This window comes from Capra hircus, chromosome 13 (genome assembly GCF_001704415.2).
Source record: "Capra hircus breed San Clemente chromosome 13, ASM170441v1, whole genome shotgun sequence".
Taxonomy (NCBI): Eukaryota; Metazoa; Chordata; class Mammalia; order Artiodactyla; family Bovidae; genus Capra; species Capra hircus.
Genome location: NC_030820.1, coordinates 49,371,744 through 49,377,496, shown reverse-complemented (window position 1 = coordinate 49,377,496; position 5,753 = coordinate 49,371,744). Strand labels below are relative to the sequence as shown.

The window sequence follows — 5,753 nt, the reverse complement described above, 5'->3', positions numbered from 1 at the left end:
TGTTTGGGAACGCATGTAAGAATTTAAGATTTTAAAATTAAAAAAAAAAAATAAATAAATAAAAATAAAATAAAATAAAAAGAATATATATATATGTATGTGTGTGTGTGTGTGTGTGTGTGTGTGTGTAACTGAAACACTTTTCTGTAAACCTGAAACCAACACATTTTAAATTAACCATGAAGTAATTTAAAAAATAAAAGAAAAATACAAACAAAGATAAATTAGACATTTAGGAAACCATTCAGTCCAGTTCAGTTCAGTCACTCAGTCATGTCCAACTCTTTGCGATCCCATGAACTAAAGCACGCCAGGCTTCCCTGTCCATCACCAGCTCCCAGAGACTACTTAAACTCATGTCCATTGATAAGACCCAGAGTAATATTTATATGTAGCTATTTGATTTTTTATTAAAAATGTGCTAGATAAAATGAAATGGCTAATTGAAGGTTTTTTGGAAATGAAAGAAAATTGAGACATTCTCAAGTATCATTCAAATCCTTCACCTATTCTAGAATGTTCACTTTCTTCTTTCCCTTATTTTTATTTCCAGAGGCCAATGATGCCAGTTCAGACAGAAGGAATGGTGCTTTGAATGGAGGTCAGAATATAAATCAAAATGGATAAGGAGTTAACATATAAATAGGAAGAGGAGAGAAAACTCAAGTGTTTCCTCTATGAGAAGATCAGAGAGAAGAAAGGAGTTGAACTGAACACAGGAAATATCACTAGCATGCCTTTATTGAAGAAGATGCTTAGAGAAAAAATACAAGATTCCAAACTTTTCTTCTATAAAATACAACTACATTTAACTTTCTCTGTATACTCTTCTCCTTCAAGTTGTATGTACTTCATTCCAATGAGCTTTAATTAGAAGTCATCCCTTGAAATATTGAGGACTATTCCAGCTACCATTGATGAATAACAAATTACCCCAAAGCACTGAAACTTTCAAAAATGCTTGGGATTTTGTGGGTCAGGTATTTGAGACTAGCTTTGCTAAGCAGCTCTAGTATGGGAGTCACAAATGCAGTTGCAGTAGATGTCACCTGGGTCTGCAGTTATTAACATCTGGGTGAGCTGTTCAAGCAGGCTCTCATGCCTGGCTTGTAGATGATTATAACTATTGACTGTAATTCAGCTGGGGCTGCTAACCAGAATTCTTCCTATCTCTCTAGCATGGCAGTTTCAAGGTAGTCAGGGTTTATATGTGATCTTCAAAAGCAAGAATCCAAGAAATGCAAATCAAATCTATAATGAGGTATCACCTCACATTGTTCAGAATGACTATCATTAAGAATCTACAAACAATAACTGCTGGAGAGTGTTTGGAGAAAAGGGAACATGTTGGTGGGAATCTAAACTGGTATAGTGACTATGGAAAACAGTATGAAGATTCCTTAAAAACTAAAAATAATACAACAATCTCACTCTTGGGGATGTATCTGGAGAAAATTACAATGTAAAAAAGATACATGCACCATAATGTTTATTGCAGCACTGTTTACAATAGTCAGGATATGTAAACAACCTAAATGTTCATCAACAGGGGAATGGATAAGAACATGTGGTACATATATACAATGTAATATTACTCAGTCATAAAAAAGGATGAAATAATGCTATTTACAGCAACACAGATTGACCTAGAGATTGTCATACAGAGTGAAGTAATTCAGACAAAGACAAATATCACATAATAATGCTTATATGTGGAATCTTAAAAAGGGCTACAAATGAACTTATTTACAAAACAAAAATGGAGTTACAGATGTAGAAAATAAACTTATGGTTACCAGGGGTTATAGAGGAAGAAGGACAAATTGGAAGATTAGGATTGACATACACTATTATATATAAATATAAATATATATAATATATATATATGTATATGTATGTATGTGTGTATATATATATATATATATATATACATAAAGTGAAAGTTCCTCAGTCTCGTCTGACACTTTGTGACCCCATGGACTGTAGCCTGCTAAGTTCCTCTGTCCATGGAATTCTCTAGGCAACAATACCAAAGTGGGCAGCCATTCCCTTCTCTAGGGAATCTTCCCAACCCAGGGATCAAACCCAGGTCTCCCACATTGCAGGCAGATTCTTTACCGTCTGAGCCACCAGGGAAGCCCAATACATAAAACTAAATAACTAATAAGGACCTACTGTATAGCACAAGGAACTCTACTCAATACACTGTAATGGTCTATTTGGGAAAATAATTTTTAAAAAGTAGATATATGTGAATGTATAACAGATTCACTTTAAAGCTGGGTTTAGAAAAGTCAGAGGAACCTAAAATCAAATTGCCAACATTTGTTGGATTATAGAGAAAGCAATGGAATTTCAGGAAAAAAAAAAAAAAAACATTTACTTCTGCTTCATTGACTATGCTAAAGCCTTTCACTCTGTGGATCACAACAAACTGTGGAAAATTCTTAGAGATGAGAATACCAAACCACCTTCCTTGTCTCCTGAAAATTCTGTAAGCAGGTCAAGAAACAACAGTTAGAACTGGAAATGAAACAATGGACCGGTTCAAAATTGGGAAAGGAGTATGAAGAGGCTGTATATTGACATCCTGCTTATGCAGAGTGCATCATGAGAAATGCTGGGCTGGATGCAGCACAAGCTGAAATCAAGATTGCTGGGAGAAACATCAACAACCCCAGACATGCAGATATATTTAAGTCACTCAGTCAAGTCCAATTCTTGCAACCCCAGGGATTATAGCCCTCCAGGCTCTTCTCTCCTTGGGATTTCCCAGTCAAGAATACTGGAGTGGGTTGCCATTTCCTTTTCCAGGACATCTTCCTGACCCAGGGATCTAACCCAGGTCTCCTGCATTTCAGGCAGATTCTTTACTTACTGTGCCATTAGGAACTCTAATGGCAGAAAGTGAAGAGGAACTAAAGAGCCTCCTGATGAGGATGAAAGAGGAAAGTGAAAAACCTGGCTTAAAACTCAACATTCAGAAAAATAGGATCATGGCATCTGGTCCCATCGGTTCAGTTCAGTGGCTCAGTCGTGTCCAACTCTTTGTGACTCCATGAATCACAGCATGCCAGGCCTCCCTGTCCATCACCATCTCCTGGAGTTCACTCAAACTCATGTCCATCGAGTTGGTGATGATATCCAACCATCTCATCCTCGGTCGTCCCCTTCTCCTCCTGCCCCCAATCCCTCCCAGCAACAGTCTTTTCCAATGAGTCAACTCTTCACATGAGGTGGACAAAATATTGGAGTTTCAGCTTTAGCATTAGTCCTTCCAATGAACACCCAGGACTGATCTCCTTTAGAATGGACTGGTTGGATCTCCCTGAAGTCCAAGGAACTCTCAAGAATCTCCTCCAACATCACAGTTCAAAAGCATCAATTCTTTGGTGCTCATCTTTCTTCACAGTCCAACTCTCACATCCATACAGGACCACTGGAAAAACCATAGCCTTGACTAGACAGACTTTTGTTGGCAAAGTAATATCTCTGCTTTTTAATATGCTATCTAGGCTGGTCATAACTTTTCTTCCAAGGAGTAAGCATCTTTTAATTTCATGGCTGCAGTCACCATCTGCAGTGATTTTGGAGCCCCCAGAAATAAAGTCTGACACTGTTTCTACTGATTCCCCATCTATTTGCCATGAAGTGATGGGACCAGTTGCCATTATCTTAGTTTTCTGAATGTTGACTTTAAGCCAACTTTTTCACTCTCCTCTTTCACTTTCATGAAGAGGCTTTTGAGTTCCTCTTCACTTTCTGTCAAAAGGGTGGTGTCATCTGAAAGTAGAAGGGGGGAAAGTGAAAGCTGTGATAGATTTTATTTTCTCCTGCTCAAAAATCACTATGGACAGTGACTGCAGCCATGAAATTAAAAGGCACTTGCTCCTTGGAAGGAAAGCTATGATAGACCTAGACAGTGTATTAAAAATCAAAAGGATGGCCTCCAGAGGGGTCAGGCCATTGAGGGCTGACAATGATTGCCCAGCCCAGACACAATGCAGCATGGTGAGCCTTGTGCACCATGAACTGAGAAGATGTTCTCATACGGCAACCTGGGAGTGGAGACCAGTGACTCAAAAACAGAAGGCTGGTTCAAATACCTCAAAATTCTGCATTCTCAGCACCAGGTGAAGAAGATGTCTCTCATTCAAGCCAAGAGCTAGAGGACAAAACAAAGTGCAATCCTTCCTCCAGCAATTGACCTGAATCGAAGTGGCTCTTCATGAGCAACAGATGGTGGACCTCCCACCACATGTGACCACGGGCATCAAGGACCCTGTTTCCAGCCAGTTTTCTGAAGGATAAGTTTTGATCCCCTTAGCTGATGTATAGGATCCCATGTTTCCTAACGATTATAAGGAAATTGTGAAGCACCAAAGAGAAGAGCAACAGAGATATCAGGAACTGGAAAGACAGAAGGAAACAGAAGAGAGAGAAAAGAGGCATAAATAGACATGAAGCTAGTGGGTTTTCCAGGTGCACCAGATCTAGATTCTGTTGAAGATGTAGATTATGAGTGAGAGAGGAGGAAAAGCATAAGGGCGGAGCCACCATCACGCCCCGCCACGTCTCTTGTGGAGGACAGAGTTACCTCAAGACCTCCCTTATGAAGAGGATTCACCACCTCACTCACAGTCTTCCAAAGTTTCTATCTCTCCCAGTGTACAAAGAACAAGGGAGACTGCGATCCCCAATGACCGGCCTTGGCAACTCTTTCCTCACCAACATGGGAGGGCAGGATAGTACATAAATTCATGCAGAAGTAAGGCTTCTGGGAAGGCCAGGGTATCAGGAAGCAAGAGCAGGGTCTGAGCACAGTGCCGTCAGTGGAGAAGATCAGCAAATGGGGTGGCAATTATCGTGGGCCAAGCTACCGAGAAAGAGGCAACCAAGAAGTTGATTGAAATCCACTAGCTAAAATCCTTGTTTCCTACCAAAGTGATCCTACTCAGGAACAGGGTTGGTTCAGGAGAGGTGGATGAAGACTTGGAAGTTGAAACCAAGGAAGAATGTGAAAAATACAGCAAAGTGGAAAACGTGTGATATTTGAAATTCCTGATGGCCCTGTTGATGAAGCAGTGTGAATATATTTAGAATTTGACAGGGTTGAGGCAGCAATTAAAACTGTTATTGATATGAATGGGAAGAGTTTTGGTGGCCAGGTGGTCAAAGCATGTTTAATTTGGATAAATTCAGGGTCTTGTATTTGGCAGAACAAGTTTGATTTTAAAAACTAGGGGCTGAGTCAACTCCAGCGATCCTTATGATAAGTAGTAGTGACCATGCTTTATCGCATCTGTTTTAAATGAAGGTATTCTAGACTGTTTTCTTTCCAGATGATGATTGAGAAGCTAATTTTTTAAAATTGATTATTATTATTATTATTATTATTATTTTACTTTACAATATTGTATTGGTTTTGCCACACATCAACATGAATCTGCCATGGGTGTACATGTGTTCCCAACCCCGAACCCCCCTCCCACCTCCCCCTCCACACCATCCCTCCAGGTCATCCCAGTGCACCAGCCCCAAGCATCCTGCACCTTGCATCGAACCTAGACTGGCGATTCATTTCTTATATGATATTATACATATTTCAGTGTTTTTAAAAAATGGTACCAGGTCAAAAAACAGTAACAGAACTTAGCTGGTTTTGAGCTTTTTGTTTGTAACTTTTTTTTTTTTTTGAGTGTGCTTGTAGTTGTTGCTCAGTCACTCAGTCATGCCTGACTATACGAAACCCC

At 39.5% G+C, this 5,753-nt stretch overlaps 1 pseudogene; it reads left to right on the top strand.

Moving 5' to 3' along the window:
* On the top strand, positions 4,041-5,230 carry LOC102175869 (annotated as a pseudogene).